Source organism: Protopterus annectens, chromosome 7.part0 (genome assembly GCF_019279795.1).
Source record: "Protopterus annectens isolate FY-2018-M chromosome 7.part0, PAN1.0, whole genome shotgun sequence".
Lineage (NCBI taxonomy): Eukaryota > Metazoa > Chordata > Ceratodontiformes > Protopteridae > Protopterus > Protopterus annectens.
In genome coordinates, this window is record NC_056739.1 from 1,169,511,776 (window position 1) to 1,169,532,162 (window position 20,387).

Consider the following 20,387-nt stretch of genomic DNA (forward strand, 5'->3'; position numbering starts at 1 on the left):
AGCAGAGTGAGGCCTGAATTCACTAGATGCAGTATACACGTCTGATATATTTACTGTAATATTTTCTGAGCAGATTTTTCTGCAACTCCAGCCCTTCCAGAATATTAAGAATAGAGTAATTATTCATTATGCAAAGGTAGTTTGTTCAAAAGACTGAAATAATTTGCTAGGACAGATGCACTTTAGACTTTAGCTGGGGTGGGTGACAGTTATGAATTGAGGTCAGAAAATGATGCTGTTTAAAATAAGAAATCCAGATTAAGTTTTACCAAAGGTATAAGCCAATGTTTCAAAAATTTACTTTTGACCTACAGCTGTACTCTTTTAATAGCTTGCACCACTTGTATTGCCAAAACCTTAGCTACAATTTATAGTTTCAAATTTGTTTGCAGAGATTAACAGCCCTTTCTGTTGTGAGCACCTTCTCCACCAAAGAAAAGGAATGAGCCCTCACCTTTGTTTCCATGGGTTACAGTATAAATTAAATAGCAAAGAATTTTACCTTTAGACTCAATCAGTAATTGTACTTCAGGATGGGCAAAATGCTTGTTTATTCTCTAAACAGCATTGGGAGACTTCCTGCTAAAATCTTCAGGATCAGTCTCAAAAAACAGAGAAAACACTTCATGTATATACCTTTTTATCAGCTGCAGGCATGCAGAATTTTAATGTTACATTACTTTTAGCAAATCACTATATTCAGGAATGCTCTCAACCCTCGTGCTTCACACTTAGAGCTTCAAGTGAATACTTCAGAAATATGTGTTTTAAACAAGAGCCACTTGTGTTAAAATTTATTGTCGTTCAGCCTTGTAACATTCAGTACCAGGCCATACTGTCTCACAGAAAGCCTTGGAAAAACTCTTTCCCCATCCTGAGAAGGCCAGAGTATAACGGTTTCTTATTTGATCCAGTTTCCACCAGATACCTGCCACATTTCATTAACTTTCTGAAATTAGATTTAAACATAACATCCCTTAACTGCTTCAGGACGGACTTTGCCTTCAACTATTTGTCAGTACACTATAGTTTGATAATAGATAGAATGCAATTGTAAGGCACTTAAGTACATAAGGCTACTACTTACATTATGTGAATATATACCTTGCATAATTATGCATCGGTTTTTCAGTTTTCTCCTGACATAAAAATGTCATAAATATTTAATTTAACTCCTCTGTGAAGACATCACAAGTTATTATGCATTTAGTGAAGAATAAACATGAGGCATAACATTTTTCTGCAAGTCTCCCCCATTTAACACGAAGTATCACATAACACACACTTATATTTTTCTTCTTCTTAATTTGATAAAATAAAATAGTATCATAGTGTTCATTATTTACAGCAATTTGACTCTCATTTACTTTTAAGTTCATTGTCAGGAACTTTTATAAGTGGCACTGTGCTTGCGGGTGAGGTCAAGTACTTTGTAATCATAGCGTTTAAAATAGACAATATTAAAATAATTAAAATAATACCATTTATTATAATGATACCTTATACTGGTCCCTAAGTTACCAAATATACTCCCAACCATCCCAAAAATATCCATTGTTTAGCTGTACCATCCTGGTCTTTGGCCCTTTGCTCCATAAAATTGGCCAACTTTTCTTGTCCATCATGATGGTCACTGATATAGGAACAACAACAACTTCCTATGAAAACACATGACCCTTCCTTAGTAGCTAGCATTATGTTGCGTGCCAGCCGATTTGGTAGTACCACAGTTCGAATTTCAGTCATTTCTTGATCTGCCATCTTGATGTGATTTGCTACCTCCTGAAGAACTTGATCAAGCATGGTGATGTTGAGTATTATTCTTTGCACTCCATACACAGGAACAAAGGCTGAAAGTATTTGGTTATGCCCAGTGAATTGCCCATGTATTTCTCAGTTTACCTGATGGAGGTTTCTTGAAATTTTGAAAGCAGGAGTGATGTAGCCCACAAAAACAACATCCATAAGCCAGTTTGTAGGCAACCACGGTAGGCACGATCATCACAAATATGAACGTCTATCATGCCCATGCCATGCCCCCCAATCATAGCATTTTAAGTGTAAAGAGTTAAACACACTTTCATGTCTAGTATCATTACATCTGCTGGTTCCCAGTGGTGCAGTCCCATTCCTGGTATAACGTGTGTCTCCACGATTTGTTGTTGCGCGCTGAAGAGACATAACCTTTGAAAAGTCAGTCACATTATATCAAGTTGTTGGAAATACTAAGTTCCTTTTCAAATGTCACTTTTGATGCAGGGATTGGAGTAATGGGAATCCCTACCTTAGAATGATGAGGTACATGTGAACACACCTAACAGTTTGACACATTTAAGTCCACTGCGTATTGTGGAAGAGCTAACAAGAAACTATTTTCTCTTGACCAGTTTGTAAGAGGAAACAACAATAAAAACAAGATAGAAATACCTCCTGCTACTGGTTTCATCATGGACTGCCATCTGAGTCAATTTTGTTTAATCCTTCACTGGAGCAGATGGTTCTTCCTTTATCCTTTGATCTCCATTCACTGACAAAGATGATTCATTGGGGGTTTCCACATGACAGGTCTTTTTACAGTGCGATGAATGAATCCAGGTTGGTAGACCAGCACAATGCACTGCAGTAAGGGTGATAAGTAATACCTGGAAAGGGGTTTTCTACTTTGGACTCCAACAGTTCTTTCTTTGGAAAGTTTTAGTATAAACCCAATCACCAAGTAGCAGTTGGTGACAGGACTGGTCAGGAAGTTGAGGAAGGACTTCACGTACAGTTCTGTGCTACTGCTGCAAGAAATTAATAGGTTTTGTGCAGTAAGACAATATATCATCATCCATTACAGTTAATTCTTCATTTGACACAGGGGGAGTAGCTGGAAGTGCCATGGATCTCCCCATTAATATCTCATAGGGACTCAATCTCCTAATAGTATTTACTGTACTCTTCATACTCATTAATGCTGAGGGGAGTGCCTGTAACCATTTGAGATTTGTTTCGGCACAGATCTTTGCCACTTTATTTTTAAGGGTCCTATTGACTGTCTCTACCAATCCAGACAACTGTGGTCGCTTGAGAAGTGAAGACTTAATCTAATGTTAAAAATTTTACAGAATGTTTTTATTAGCAAACTATTAAATTATGTTCCCTATTGATAGTACAGGTACACCAACCAAACTTAGGAATAAATTCAAAAATAAATAAGTATTTTTAATAACTGTTACAGAATCTGCTTTATGGCATGGGTAAGCTTCCACCCATGTGGAAAACCTATAAGTCAGCACCAATATGTACTGTAAATTATACACCTTAAGCATCTGGACAAAGTCAATCTGCACATTAATAAAAATGACCCCAAGGGGATGGTAAAGATGCAGCTTTAATATTTGCATTGTTGCTAACATTGTGTTCTAAACATACTGCACAATTATTAGCATACTGAAGAATCAAAGAAGAGACAGGAGGGGCATACCAACCTTGGGTTGTTGTTGTTTCGTTCAGCTTTTTTCCGGTTAGGGGCCGCCACTGCAGAACTCCGGTCCGCTAATGATAGGCAGTTGATTTTTACGTACCGTGTTGCCAGCCCTGACGCACAACCTTCAACAAAGGTACGCCCATTCACGCATGTCTCCACGCAGAAGACGTTCTAGCTGAGAATCGAACCGGACAGCGTAGTTAAGTAATGCTGTCTTACCTGCATGGCCTAGTAAATGATATGTCATGCAAAAAAGAGAGACCAGCACTCGATAGCAACAGATGAAAGTATGTTTATTAGGATTGTAAAAACAACCTAATATTAGTGCACAAACTGGTTTCGGCTAAGAAAGCCTTTTTCAATGTGACTTACTAATCAAAAACAGTTTCAAACCATAATGCATCCTGCTCAATATTTTATACCCATTTATTAAAGTGGTATTACCCATATTCATTTATTAGTCCATAATACTGACAACTAAATTATTAACATTGAATAGATATGATGACTTCCTAGAAAATGTAGATTCACCACTTTTTATATATTTGTACAACTGATAATATTCAAAATATAATGAAAAAATGTTTTTGTATAACTGGATATTAAGATTATACTGTGGTGAAATCTAATTGTACCAACTCAAAATATTACAAATATAACAGTTTCCAAACACACTGCCTAGTAATATAAATAAAAGGTGTGTCCATAATAATATGCTTATTTTACATTATTTTCCAAACGCATGATATTATTATTAATCATATATTAAGGAGTTTAGATGTTTTAATTGACTTATAGACCAAAATTCATGTTTCTGTGGATGACAAATATGTGGTTCTGAAAAATGCTCTTTAAATTGTTATGAAAAATGAGCCTGATGTCTGATGTGTCAGGAGTTATAATAATATACTGCCTAAATATATTACTTGGTATTGCTTTTAAATACCTGGAGCTTATCCTTCGTGTACATGATATTCATTAAGTCCAGGTTTAAAGAGAGCCCCAAGTGTAGTGATCCATCTTTGTTCCATGTTGTTAAGTTTGGTATGCCACCCCCAATAATTATAAACTGAAATGAAGCTGCTGTGTGTTGTTTAGTGTGTTTATATAGGGCATTGGTTATACGCCTATTTCTAATCGAACTAAGATGTTCGCTGATTCTAATCCTGATTGGCCTAGAAGTCTGCCCTACATAAAAAGCTGAACAAGAGCATTGAGCCAAATATACCACCCAATCTGAGCTGCAGTTGCCAAAAGTTCTTATGTTGAAAATCTTGGATGTATTTTTACTAGTAAATTCTTTAGTTTTCCAAATGTGTTGACATAAACTGCAGTGTCCACATGGGTAACAACCAACAAGTGTGTCCCCAAACAATGTAGTTTGATGTTTCATACCCGGAACATACCTTTTGTAATGTGCAAAATTAGACTGAATTGTCCGTCCTCTACGATAGGAAAAGGAGCAGGTGTCAGGAAGAATATCCCGAAGAAATGAATTGGATTGTAATGTATTCCAATATTTATTAACAATTTGTCTAAACCAATTGGTGTTATTGCCATACGTAGTAACAAGCCTGATCGGTTGTTTAGCTGGCTGAGACCCCCCCATCAGATCTATTGTATTTGAGCAAATTCTCTCGACTTTTTGTGTCAATTTGTGCAACTGTTTTGTTTAACCTATTTATGTTATATCCTCTATCTACAAATCTAGTCGTTAGTTCAGCTGTTCTTATGGAATATTCTGTAGATGATGAACAAATCCTTTTAAGGCGCATATATTGTGATTTGGGAATGTTGGTAATAATGTGGCGGGGATGAGAACTTGTTGCATGCAAAATTGTGTTGTACTGCGGAAACTTTATGTGGATGGTTGTCGATAAAGTATGATCCGCTAATCTTTTGATTAGAACGTCCAAAAACACAATTTCTTTGTATCCAATGTTGATCGTGAATTCTATATCAAATGGATTTTGATTGAGATATTCCACAAACTTGGTAAGAACATCCTTATTGCCCCGCCACACCAACCAACAGTCATCCAAATACCTCCGCCATATGTCCATGTGTTCCAAATAGATGTTCCGCTGAGTATCATATATGAAATGTAATTCAAAATATCCCATGAAGAGATCGGCATAGATTGGAGCAAAAGACGCCCCCATGGCTGTGCCTTTAATCTGCCAATAAAGGATCTCTTCAAAATAAAAAATGTTTTTTTGTAACACAAACTCGGTTAACTGGATAAGAAAATTGTTAAACCCTGTGGAATATAATTTTGATTCCTTTAACCAATATGTTACAGCCAAAATACCAGCTTTACGTGGGATGCTTGTATATAATGATGTTACATCTAAAGTGCACAAAAGCCAGTCTTCCTCCAGTTGGGAATCTTCAATAATATTCAGGAATTGTGTCGTATCTTGAATACGGGATCTGACCATGGACAATAAAGGTTTAAGATACTCAGTCAAGAAGGCAGATAAAGGCTCCGTTAATGACCCATGACCAGACACTATTGGTCTCCCCGGAGGGTTGTTTAGATCTTTATGTGTCTTGGGTATTAGATAAAAATATTGGGGCATTGGTTCTGGAACTTTAAGTTGGTTGGCCACTTGTGAAGTGATGATTTCTTCTTCTGCAGCTAACTCTAAGAATGAATCTATTTCTAATTTAAAATTAGAAGTTGGATCCACTACCATCCTAATATAGAATCGAGTTGGTCCATGACTACAATGCCCCCACCTTTATCTGCATTAGTAATCACAATGTTTTTATTTTGTTGTAATTGCCTTAGCACTTCACGTTCATGTTGATTCAAATTACTCCGAAAACTGTCCATGTTTTTAGAAAAATGTAAATCCCTCAATACACATTCCTTGAATGTAGACACATATTTGTCCATTGGTGGCATAAATGAAGATTTACCTAATTTGAAACCAATAGATCTTTGAGAACTAGTTGTATCTGAAAAAAAACAACTTTAAATTAAGGGTTCTACAAAAATTGTTAATATCTTCTACCAATGAATGTTCAGACACTGGTGCTGTGGGTACAAAATTTAGTCCTTTATTTAGCACATTGTATTGAAATTCCGTTAATGTAACTGATGAAATATTTAGTACGTTCTTTATTGTGTTGTGATTTGTTTCAGAAGTGTCTGTAAACTGGTTGTGACTCGTTCTGTACCCACGCTTGTGCTTCCTGCCTGCTCTGCGTTTCTTGCTCCTACAGGGAGGGACTGCTTTCTTTTAGCCACTGGGGACGCCTGGTTGGAGGAGACATCTCCTTCCGTAGTGGATGAATAATCATCATCCGTGGTGACCTGATTTCTGTAATCTTGTTTTTTTAGAATGGATCTGGGTCGCTTCTTGCCCCTGGGAGGTCTATATGTGCTTTCGTTAAATCTCACATTCTTAGTAGTGACAAAAGGTATACCTTGTTCATAGTCCCCTAAGTCCCGATTGAATTTGTGTAGTTTTCTTTTTTTAAGTTCTGTTACTATATTATCTAATTCCTTAGATAATTGTGTTAACTGATCTTGATAATGGCTAGAGTCAGAAAAGATTTCCACTTCAGAACAAGTGGTTTGTAATTCTTGAGTAAGGGTCTCAATATTTCTTTCATAATACTTATTAAGGCAATCTACAAATAACAATGATGCTTGATGTTGTGCCCTAGCCCAATCTTGCCTTAATTCTTGATCAATGTTGGACACCAGGGGTTGTAACTTAATACGAAGTCCTCTTGGTGTTATGTCCTTAATTTTGTATGCCTTGAGTGACTTCAAATGCCAAATATTAGTTCTAAAAGCTTTCATTTGTCGTTGTAACTTGGTAAAAACCTGTATACATTTATCTTTAGAAATACCACTATTTTCATTCATGGGAGTATGGCCCATATTCAACCCAAAAACTAGTAAATGATATGCCCTTAACTGGTAAGGTAGCAAGGAGGCAGGCGGCACCAGTTGCCCCTTGGTGGATTTACTGCAGCTGTCCTTAAGCCACCTCTGAACTTCTCCCCTGTGATACTTCGGCTTGGAAAGCTGATATTTTCTTAAAATCAAACACATCATCACTTTTAGATTCATGTAATAACATCACATGTAGTTTTGCAAAAAGTCCTTCTACAACCTGCTTAGCAGCTTGATCTGCCAAATTATTTCCCTTTGAAACAATATCTACACCCTGTTGATGGGACTACATTTGATTACTGCTAATTCTTTAAGTAACAGAAGAGCAATTAAAAGATCATTGTCATAGAAAGAATTTTTAATCCAAGTCCCTGCTGAGGTTAAGAATACGCTCTTTTTCCAAAGTTGCTCAGTCATGTGCAAAGCCAAAAGCACAGCAGCTGCCTATGTACACGTTTACAACTTTACCCTTTGCTAACTCACAAGCTCTTTGATGAGCCACTAACTTAGCTACCTGGTCAGAATATACACCCTCTAGTTTTTGTTGGAGCAAGACCTCATTACTGTTGCAGATGTATATTCCAGTGACCAAACTTCTGTTTTGATCTCTTCCACAGGAACTGTCCACAAATAGATCTAGTTCAGTGTTGGGTATAGGAGTGTCCTTTAAATCATCCCAAGGAGAAAGTAAATAATTAGTCACACACACACATGCAATCGTGAGCTTCACCATCCTCGGCAGTAGGTAACAAAGATGCAGGCTTCAGAACAGGACAGCTTACGAGAGAAATAGATGGATCAGAAAGAAGAGTAAGTTCATATTTAGTTAAACGTGTAGTCAAGAGAGATTGTGTTTTCATTTTAAACTAGAGAGCTGATACAGAATTAGGAACTGCAACCGTGAGCTCGTACCCAAGCATCAATGGTTGTGTAACATCAACTAGAATGGCAACAGTGCCCACTGCCCGTAAACATGGCAGAAGTCCTTTTGCAACAAAGTCAAGTGCTGAACTATAATAAACTAATGGACAATAGTTTTCCCCATGTTTCTTTGCAAGCACTCCCTAAGCAAATCCATTTATTTTGTGATAAGACAAAATGAAAGTCTTTTCCATAATCTGGCAACCCTAAAGCTGGGGCAGTATATCTAATAATGCTTGCTTTAAATTCTGAAGTGAATTTTCCTCCTCTATATTCCAATGGAGGGGCTCTGGTGTTTCCTGTTTTAAGAGAGTTCTCAAGGGTTTAGCAGTTTCTGCATAGTTAGAAATCCATTGTCTGCAATATCCTGTCATAACTAAGAAAGATCTAAGCTGATGATGGGTAGTTGGTCAGGGTGCTTTACCTTTTGCGTCAATACAAGATGGTAGCATCTGCCTACTACCCTGAGATATCAGCTAACCTAGATAACATACCTGAAATGACCATGGGTGCAACTTTTCTCTAAACACCATATGTCCCTTTTCTGCAGGAATAGTTAAAATATGTATTGTATCCTGCTAACAATGCTGAAGGGAATCAGATGCTATTAGTAAGTCATTTATGTATTGCAGTAGCAGAGACCCACATGGAAATGCCACATCTTCCAAATCCTTTTTTAGAATTTGAGAAAATGAGGAGATTCAGTGTATTCCTGTGGTAACTGTGTCCATGTATACTGCTGTCCTTTATAAGTAAAGGCAAACAGAAATTGACTTTCAGGGTGGATGGGTATAGAAAGGAGTGCTGAACACAGCTCTATCACATAAAAAATATTTTGCTGTAGGTGTTGGTCAACTTGGTATTGTTGCTGGATTTGGAACCACATGAAAAGTTGGTAATACTGCACTATTTACAGCCCTCAAATCTTGCACAAACCACTAAGTATCCTTTCCTGGCCTCTTTACAGGAAGAATAGGAGTATTATGAGGGCTTTTAGCTGCCACTAATGCTCCTTGTGGCATTAAAGACTGAATTGCAGGTTTAATTCCATGATCTGACTCTGGTTTTAGTGGATACTGCAGAACTCTAGGGTGATGTTTAGATGGGTCCAATATTATTTTTACTGTTTCTGCAGATTTTAATATACCTACTTCATTAGCATGTTTAGCCCATAACTTACAGCTGGTACCCACTGCAACAGCTCTTCAGCAGGCCCTTTTGCAGTTTGTGCTAAAACTGCTAACACTTTCTAATACTAATAGTGAATGTTTTAGGATGTTACTTATTTTCAGCCAGTTAAGTTGTCTCAAGGCTTGACAGTGGTGGGTTCTATGTGTTGAGTTAGTGGCAAGTTTAGCAGTTTTATTATAGCAAGAGGCTATTTTGGATACAAGAGTGGTATTTAAAGCATAACGGAGGGCTGAAAGTGAGGTTGAGGCCAATGTTTGCTGTGCTTTGTCTGTAAGGTACTTTTTGGCACTATAGAAGGAGCTCAGTTTCTGCCTGGTCATTTTTATTGTTTATAGGCTATGGTAGTCGGATTTGAGATGTTCATCAGGGACAACTCTTAATGGTTTACTGTGCAACTATTTCTATTTTGTTTGCTAATGTAATTAGTAGAGATTGCTTTTGCTTATTGTATTGTTTTGTAGTGATGAGCATTAATTTTCATTTATTCAGTGGGGAAGGGGGTTCAAGAGCAGGCACAAGTCTTTTTAGCCAAAGTTCTATAGAGATAAAAGAAGTTTGTATAAATTCCTGGAGTTTGGATACAGCTGGGGCTGCACATGTTAATGGTGATTCAGTGTATTCATCAATGCTTGCATGTTGTGACAGTATTGAGTTGGATTGTTAAGCTGAAATGTAGGTATTGGATGTACATCAAAATATTCAATTAAATACAAATGCTCCTGTGAAATAAAAACTCTGCCAGTGTAGCCCAGTTATTGTACCTTGGGGAATAATGTAAATTATGTCTTGAGTTCCTACTACTGAATTCATGTCTTCCTTACCATATAGTTTCATACCTTTCTATATAAAAGTACTTGTTTTTGTTAAATTTTCCCTTCTACTTCCCTGATATAGCCTCATGCTTACAAATCAAGTTCCTGTCCCTCCCAAAAGTAATATTCCCTACTGAAAGCTGATTATTTCTCCCATAAATTTCTTAAGCTGTAATAATAGCAGTTTTTTGGTGGAATGAAAATACATCCCAGGATAATTCTCGTTTTTCAATAGTCCCTTACTGTCAGTATTCTACCATTATTGTCTTTTTTCCTCTTCTATCACTATTGGAGCCCGTCTAGCAATTAGAATTACTACTCCCCTTTTCTGTTATCCTTGATATTCTTCTGAATATCTACTCTGAAATCTCTTCTTTGTCAAATTCACATGCTCATTTCTTTCCAGATGCATTTCCTGCAGTATTGCCATTTGCACTTTGCATGTCTTTGAATAATTCAGTACTCTTCCTTTTTGTCTGTACCTGTAAGGCCATTTACATTCCAAGATAGTAACTGTTGTATTAAAAAGCTATTGTTATCACCTATTGTACATGACCGTTTTTGAATACATATTTACAGCTTTTTGCCTTGTATGCACGCATGATATTACATCCACAGCTGTCTGAGCACTCAGTGACAGCATTTTTCTGTGACTGGACTAAAATCTAATTATTAGATCCATCTTTATTGGCCTCACAAAAACCTTTGATCCTCCTAGACCATCTTACTGAAATAAACATTAGTGATGGCACATTGCCCTGGTTCAAGAACTACCTCTTCTCAGTGAGTTTCAGCTTATCAACTTCCTCATCAAACCATCTGCAAAATGGGGTCTTCCAAGAATCTATCCTAGCACCTGTCCTCTTTTCCATCTCCATTAACAAACTCCATCTTGGTGTACCACATCTTCCTCTCCTGCTTTATGCTGTCATGGTTCTGGTCTGCTCCATCCATTCTCTTTCTCCTTTCTAGAACACTAACGTCATTCTGATTTTCATGCCATTTTCAACTGGTCTATGATAAACAATTGATGTTCTTTGTGTTTCACTGTTGCAGTCCTGACTTGTGGGATTTCCTGCCATGGGAGCCCTTGTCGGCTCGACTACCAGAGTAAAGGTCTTCCCTCCTCCTATAACCAGTGGACACACTTGACTGACGTCAGTAAGCTGGAGTATAAGTGGAGTCTGTCTATGTCATTACCTCAGTGCTTTCTTGTCAGAGCCTGAAGCATCAGTCTGTCAGCGCCAGAGTGAAAAATTCTGAAGCTAAGTACCCCTTTCGGGAGCTTTTTCCTTTTTCAAAACTAATGTCAGAGTAAGTTAAGAACTGCCTCCATTGTAATAAACAGATTCCACTGCGCTCTATGTTACTTGTTTAGGCCCTTCACATGACATGCCAAATTGTCGTTTCTGAGCCCAATTCAACTCCAGAACTATGAGGCATAAGGTGGACATTTTAGCAAGATTTTTTAGCGAGTCCCCTGAATCTCTACGTGGGATGGCATGCATTCCGTATCCCAACATCAAGCTGACTAAACACAAGCTGCCTAAGCTTAGGACTTCCAAACACAACCATTCACTATTAGATAGCCCACCACAACTGGTTATCGTAGAAGTCAGTGAGGCTCCTTCACAGCCTCCTCCCACAATTGAGCAAACGGATAAGGCCTCTACCAAGACCCTTTGGAGACTGGTATACCGTCAGAACACTCTACACTGTCATCAGTTGCTGAGCTCCGTTTGTTGGTTGGATCTGAGACCGCTAAGTAGGCCTTGGCTTCTAGCAAACACAGCTGTACCATTATACCTCAAAGGTACTCAGGAGTCTGTGTTTCTGATGCCCCCAGGCCAAAACAAAAGGCTATAATTAGGAAATCTTCTCATCTTTCCAGCCCTCAGTCTCAAAGTAGCTAGTGAAATTGGCAGAAAACCTGCTTTCCCCGGAAAGGAGCAGACCCCCCCCACCCCCCACCCCTCCCGCCAGAATCTACCTCTGGAAAAGGGAGAAAAAACACTATCCCTGAAGTTCTTACTGACCCCTTTGAGACCAGGCAAAACTCGGACCAGGATGGCTCAGTCTTTGCAGATGACCCTTCCTTGTCTCCTTTTCAGGAGTCTGATTCTTGGAAACTTTACCTTCATCCTCCCCTCCGGAGGACATCAATTTTGGGGAAACACTCCCTTGGAGAACTTTTACATTGGGAAGAACAAGATTATCCCCTACCCAAGAAGAGAGTCAGGGAATTCCTACACCTCCCAGAGCTGAAACCCCTGGCAGTACCCCCAGTTTTGGGAGGTGGTTGATGTCTTTCTAGAATCTTCTTTGAAACCAGACTCCCTTCCCCCTGCAGCCAGAAAATCTTGACACTTTCTACATGGTTATGGCTTCACATAAGCACCTTTTCAATAATCAGCAGATCCACACATTTTTGATCCTGGACTCCAGGGTTCCAGAATCATCACTCTCAAGAATCCCGTACCCACTAATACAGGGTAGAGCCCTTTGAAAGATTTATCAAGAAAGTATACACTTCTACCACGCTATCTATAAGGGCATTGAATTGCCAGTTCCACTTAATAAAACACCAAGAGTCACTGCTGGATCAGATGAAGCAAAAACTTTCGACCACTGAAAATAAGGCCTTGTTTATATGGTTTATTAAACCATACTGGGGTAAAATAAATTATTTTCTGCAAATGGTATTCAGTGACAAATTCCATATTTCTAAATCTCTTATTTTGTTTAATGTACCTGTACCTGACTATGTGCCAAGAACAAAATTTGTAATCTTTTGGACTCTCCTAACCATTGCAAGGAAGAACATTACATCAAACTGGAAATCCAAAGCTTCTCCAACTTTTAAGCAATACAGGAATATTGTGTCAGCAGTATCACAATTGGAAATGAACACTATTAAAGGAAGAACTGAAAGAACTACATCATTATATATAGCGTAACAAAAAGTAACTGAAATGTTGGAGAGTAATGACTGTAGCAAATTATAATCGGGGAAACAACTGTATAGAAAGTTGATTGTATGTCAACAATAGACACCCTTGTAAATGCTTTATTTTGGTTTTAATGTTGTTATCTGTTTACTGCTTTTAACTAACCTGTTTAAATACTTTGTAAATACTGCAGTCATAAATAACCTTAATACATGTTTTTCTTTTTGAAAATGAATAAAAATATTTTCAAATGAAAATAAGGCCTTATCTCAAGAATCAGTGGACATTTGCGGTTCCACTTCACAAGTGATCAACCATTCCTTGCGCTGTGGGTTTGATGCTTTACAGGCTGCCAGCAGGGCTGCAGCCACTGTGTCTCTCATTAGGAGGCATACATGGCTGAGAGAGCAAGACCTCCCAAAGCATGTAAAGTCCAAAATTTTGGATGCTTCCTTGGATAAGGAGTCACTCTTTGGCCCACAAGCAGTAACTGTCCTCAAAGAGGTGGAGGACAGATCTAAGTCAAGACAGACAACCAAATCCCTTGTGCAAGTGCAAACCCCGCATTTCGGCAGAAACTGCCCCACCAAGCTCTGCACTTTTTTTTCCCCGACCCACTGCAGGCCAAAGGAAGGCTCACAGGCAAAGGGGCCATACTCTGCACCAGGGACTCAGCCAAGACTACTCATCTACCCCATCATCAGGGACTTCCATAGGTTCATAGTTGTTTACTAGGCTAACGACCACAAGAGCCTTTTTAAGCCTAGCCATGCATCCCAAATCTCTGACAAGTTCTGATACTCTTGATAAGTGTAAGCATGGGCCTGGGAGATGAACCGTTTACAGGTTACCTGTTTGCAATAGAGACATAGGTGCCAAACCAGGGATGAATTTCCGGTTTCCCATCCAGTTGTCCAAGTTGCACTTGAATTGGATTAGGGAGGAACTTTGCTTCACAAAGATGGGTAGCCTGTTCCATAGATGGAGTAGTCTCTGGGATACATAATTATCTGTCCAGCAGGCCCTATTTATATCACAGGCAAGATTTAAGTCTTTAGAACGAGTAATTCTGGTACTGTTTGTTTTGTGGATATGCAGGAGGTCCATCAGAGTGGGGTCTGACAATGCCCTGTATGCCAGGCATAGATCTTTCCTCAAAAGCCTGTAGGGGACAGAATACAGAGATAGGGCCTTGAGGAGGTCTGCATAGGACATATTACTTATACCCTGTATTCTTTTAATGAGGAACCTCTGTGGACGTTCCAGTTGTTAGATATGCCTGGTTAGGTACATACCAAAGGGGGCATTGTGCTCAATGATAGGCCTAATGAATGCCGAATACTTCCTCTACTTGGGTCCCTAGAAGGGGGCAGTCATGATCCTTTCATAGCATGTACCCCTCCCTTTCTTTCCTGCCCCCCCCCCCCACAACCAAAAGAGAGAGAGAATGTCACTTTCAAACAATCTGGCCCTTTTTCAGCCTTGGGACTTCTGTCTGCCCTTTGCAGGGTATTTCAACCTTCACCTGTCCTAAACTATGTCCTATACCAAGGGTTCCTTAGGGATACCAGTCATCTAAGGACACTTCTGGTGGGTTCCCACCAGGGGATCTAGCTGAGGATTACTGTGCCTTTAGCTAATTCCAAGTTTTGACTATTTGCACCTTACCCTTTTTGACTACTTCAATGCCCCCCTGGGCAGTAACATAGCATTTAGCCACTGGAATGGCACTACTCTGCTCAGACTTGGTTTCAAACAGACCTTAGTTGCTTCCCAACACCTCTAAGAATGGGACTTGGTATATTGGTTAAGGTTTTGATTCACAGACACAAAGTGCAGAGTTTCTTTCTAACCTTGGGAAACGGAATTGGGGAAGACATAGATTGGCCTGTTAATAAAGCTGGCCTACTAATCAGCTAAAAACCCAGAATCTGAAGCTGACCCTCAAACAAAATTCAGATCTAGGGTGGGACTCCTTTGGACCTTAATCTTCCTGCCTCAGGCAAGGTGCCCCTCTGACCAATAGTTCTGTGCATTGCAGACAGGCCAGGCATGTGACATAAATCCTTGCAGCTTGGGAGGCAGAATTGATTGATACTACCTGCTTATAAGAAGATCATACTTCCTGGATATGGAGAAAAAGAAGTGACCCCAGAAGTAAGCAGTTTGTACACTAAAATGAAAATAGAGCATGCTTTGTGTAATGGACTCGGAAACGTAACCACATCTACAAATTAAATCTTCCTATAGGCAGGAACTTCTCTTAACTCTGGTCGACTTTGCCTTTTAAACCACTTCCATCTCCCTGCTTCCCAAGTTGGGATGCAGATGAGGAAACCATCCAAAACTTTGTTCAGTCAGAAATGACTTGTATCTGGCCTAATAGGGCATTCATGTGTGGTATACCTAGGACTTTCCTCTAACCTCAAGCCTTCCACTTAGCTAACAGCAAGCTCAAACTTTAATCCTCCAAGGACTATTTCAGTTACTTTCTTACTACTGCTACTAACGTAAAGGAAGCTTTAATCAGCTGAAAGGGCTTCTCATGCATCCAAAACAGAAATCTAACCCAAGAATGTTATTTGTGCTGACAGAAAATTACGCAGGCACAAAAATATGGCAGAGAAAACCATCCCTACACTCACCATCTAGCTATGGGGATAGATTTACAGCCCTCCTGAGCTAGCCCTGTGGGGATGGCACAGGTGGACTCGGTTCATCCATAGGGTGCTCTACTTACAAGCAGACAAATCAGAAACTTGTAGGCACTCTCAAGTGGTGGGTGGTTGGAAGATTTCTTTCATCATGGACAAGGAATGGAGGACCCCACAGATGGAACTACTCACCACTAGGGAAAGCACATTGTGAAGCTAGGCTTTTATGACAATACTCTCTTTCACATGAATACAGTACCCTGAAATCGCAAAACAACTGGACTTACTTATAGCACAAGATTGATCAACACTACTCTAGTACCTTCTTCTCCTTAGCCTTCATGCTAATCTGTTCCTTATAAGCTTGAAGCATGCCTTCTTTATCTATTAGCTGGAAGGTTACTTTCTCAAGTGTGTGTGTGGGGGGGGGGGGGATCTGCCTCTGTGGCATCAAGTGCTACTACAGTGACTTCAGAGACTGAACTTAGGGCACCTAAGTATGATCCTGATAACACTTCCCCTCCTTCCCCACTTCTATGCATTAGCTTGTGGAGGACATCTTAGGGAAGGCCAGGTGACCTAGCTCCTGAAAACCTTGGGCAGCATAATAAGAAGGCTTTTATACTGGGGGTGTACAGTTCTATCAGGACCCCAGCAGGGCCCAAAATCCCTGTTCTTGATGGTCCCACTCTTAAATCCTTTTTCTCTAGATTTGTCTCACCCATCCTGCAAGGTTCACATTTCAGTTATTTCAGTCCTCATACTCTCAAACTCACCTACCTTTGCCCACCCTCTGGTAGGGCCTTCCACTCCTGGTCCCCAGGTGAACTCATACACCATCTTTCTACTTAACCCTTGTCTTAGAAAAAAGTTAATCTTCTGATACAACCTTGCCTGCTTGTTTCCTATCTCTCCAGTTGGGGAATCTCTGACTCTTTAGGTTGTCGATCCTAATCCTACCATAAACCCAAGCTGGGGACTGATGCCCCTTTTTCTAACTCAATACCTACCTCTCTTCTCTCCAAATCCCCAGCCCGGAGGGAAGGGTATCCTTCCTTGCTCAAAACTTCCATAGGCAGCTACCCTACTACATTGCCACTATAAACCTCATCATATTTTTCTGGCCATTGAAGTTTTACCAGTGCTTCCATCAGTGAAGGAAATATTGTATCTTGCAGGCCATTTCCAAAGAGATCTCTTTCTTCATCTCTCTTTCCCAGCACACTCTTTTTCTATCATCAGGGAAGGATATATCCTGTGTCTGGAAGGGCCCTTTCCATTGGGACAGCTGGGACCTCTACTATCTCCATGCAGGGCATACAAACCAAGAGAAAGAGGCGCCTGCCATCTTATCTTCTGTACCATTTAACATTAGACACTACAGCAGTTCAGTTTTTAACACTATCCCTTTCTCATCCTGCTTCACCACCTCCCCTCTTTTAAGCTTTGGGAATCTTCTCACAAGTTAGGACTGCAGCAGTGAAACATGAAGAACATAGTACAGTTATGTACACTTACAATAAATGTAGATGTTCGAGTGTATTCACTGTTGGAGTCATCCTTCCCCCCATAGTCTTCAGGGAGGCTATTATTTTTCTCATGTACCAAGGATCCCTCCTCTACCACTGCTGCCTGCCTAGGGATCCTTGCTCTATCCATCTGGTCTTGACCTGCTGTTCCATGTGTTGTAGACCCCAGTGATCCTTACCCTATCCTTTTGGCCTTGACCTGCTGCTTCTGTTGGAGGGGGGCTCCAAACTACAATGGGCAAGAAAACAACTGTGGTAATGAAGTAGGCGGACTCCACTTATATCCCAGCGCACTGACGTCAGTCAAGTGCTTCCACAGGTTATAGGAGGAGGAAAGACTTTTACTCTGGTAGTCGGGCTGGCCAATGGCTTCCATGGCAGAAAATCCCACAAGACAGGACTGCAACAGTGAATACACTCAAATATCTACATTTATGGTAAGTGTACACAATCGTACTTTTAACTCCTCTAAAACAAAAACAATGGTAATGAAGTAGGCGGACTCCACTTATATCCCAGCGTACTGACGTCAGTCAAGTGCTTCCACGGGTTATAGGAGGAGGAAAGACTTTTACTCTGGTAGTCGGGCTGGCCAATGGCTTCCATGGCAGAAAATCCCACAAGACAGGACTGCAACAGTGAATACACTCAAATATCTACATTTATGGTAAGTGTACACAATCGTACTTTTAACTCCTCTAAAACAAAAACAATGCTTTGTGGTATTAGACCAATGCTCACTTCTGTCTCCAGACCTCTGCAAATCCTCACTATATTCTGAATAACCATATTGAGCGCATCACTACATTCAATTATCAAATACCTAGGGATTTGGTTAGACCCTTTCCTAAATAGCTATCATCTGAACAACACACACTTAAAAAAGTAAATCAACTCTAACTTATTCTGGGCTAATAAGGAGCTTCCCTTTTCTTTCCAGACCATATAGGAATGATACAGATAAAGGTAACTTACTGACTGCGCTAGAATAGGGTTTTCCTCTTGATTGCTACACCCTCTAAATTAATTGCAGCCTCCTTTCAAACAATTTCAAATGCCACAGGCAGGTTCAGTACTGTTTCCCAGTAATGAACACCAGTACAAAACCATTGAAAGAGCTAACTGGTCACCTGTCAAACAACATCCTGATTTTCTATTCACCTCTTAGCTATTTAAATTTATCAAGAATGAGACCTTTCCCCACTAGCCTCCAGATTAATCAGGGATGCACCAACATACATCTTTAGAAGTCTTAACCACTCAGAGTCTTTCCTTCAACCCTCCAAACTCCCCCCCCCCCCAACTAGGTTTCCGTGTACAAACCACGCCTTCTCAGTCTTTGGTCCCAAAGTATAGGAATTTCTCCTCTGTTTTCTTAAAGATTATTCCTCTTACCCCAGTTTCTAATCAGAACTAAAAGCACATTACAAGACTCAAGAAAAATGCAACTGCTCTTTCTCTGGTTATATAACTTAATGATGTTCTTCATGTTTCACTGTTTGCAGTCATTACATTTGGGTTATCTGCTTGCAGTTTGCCCTCAGTCGGCCTGATTAACAAAGTCTTGGGTCCTGCATCGGTTGCTGTCCCTTCTTCCATGATGTCAGGTCGTCAGGGGTATAAAACATGCAGCCGATGCCATTACATCAGTCTTTCTTGCCGTACGGTGCCCAAAGCAGAAGCAGTTTGCAAGTGCCGGTCGGCCAACTCCTGAAATTTTCATTTTCGAGTTTCAGAACCGAAGTCTTCAACTAAAGCTAAGTACCCCATTGGGGAAACTTTTTCTTGCTCCTTACCGATGTCAGTAAAAGTTAATAATTGCATTACTTGTGGAAAGCAAATACCTCATAAAGATTTTCATTCGTACTGTATTCCTTGCTTAGGCCCTGACCACGACGTACCTTGCTGTCGGTTTTGTGCTTTATTTAATCAGCGCACTATCTGCCGTCGGTATATTTTTGCCTCTAAATATTTTGGTTCTCGGTTTAATTATCCAGAATTGTTGTCAGTTAGCCATCCGACTACCGGGATTCTGAAAAAATGCAAAGATAAAGACAGAGACTGGCCGCCGAGGTCCAAAACTGCCGATGACGCTTCTCCTAAGCCAGTCACCAGTTTGCCGGTACTCAGGCGGTTTCACAGCCCCTGATACCCGCTACTTCTGATTCGCTGGCCTGTACTGAGACCCATTCGCGGTATGCCGCGAGATGCTTCAACTATGGAACCCGCGGATGTCTCTACCTTGGATGGGTCTGGAGCCTCTGTGCAGGCACTGGCTTCTGAGGGTGCATTCAGGCCTACGGACTTGCATATTAAATCGACGCCTCCTTCATTACTTAGGCCTAAATCTCGATCCATGTCTAAAAAACCAACACCCAGGCCACATGCTCAGGCCTCTATGCCTAAAAAAACAAATGATAAGAATGGCTGAAGATCTAATCAGGGGTAGCCAACCCCCCCCCCCTTCTAAGAGGCATAGGACTGAGGTTGACCATGAATCTTCTGATCAGGATTATGTTTTTTCTGACTCTTTTAATGATCTGGATTTGTCCTTAATTACTTATGAGGATTCTGATGCAGAGGACTCTATTCCCTTTGCTTCCCCTCCTGAGGATTTTTCTTTTGGGGAACCTTACATATTCTAAGGGAGCATTTCCACTGGGAAAGCCAGGATTTTTCTGATTCAAAAGAGAAGCTTAAGGATTTCCTTCTCCTACCTCAGCATAGGCCTTTAGCTATTCCTCCTGTACTAGACATCATTGATAATAATTTCTGGGAATCTAGTTTGGCCCCTGATTCCCTGCCTCCTGCTCCCAGAAAACCTGACAGATACTAAAGGGTCCTTGAGTCCCACAAGTTCCTTTTCAAAAATCCTATTGCAGATCTAGAGACTATTTCACAGGGGCCCAAAGGCATTAAGGCTTCTACTGCTAAAAATCCTACCCCTTCT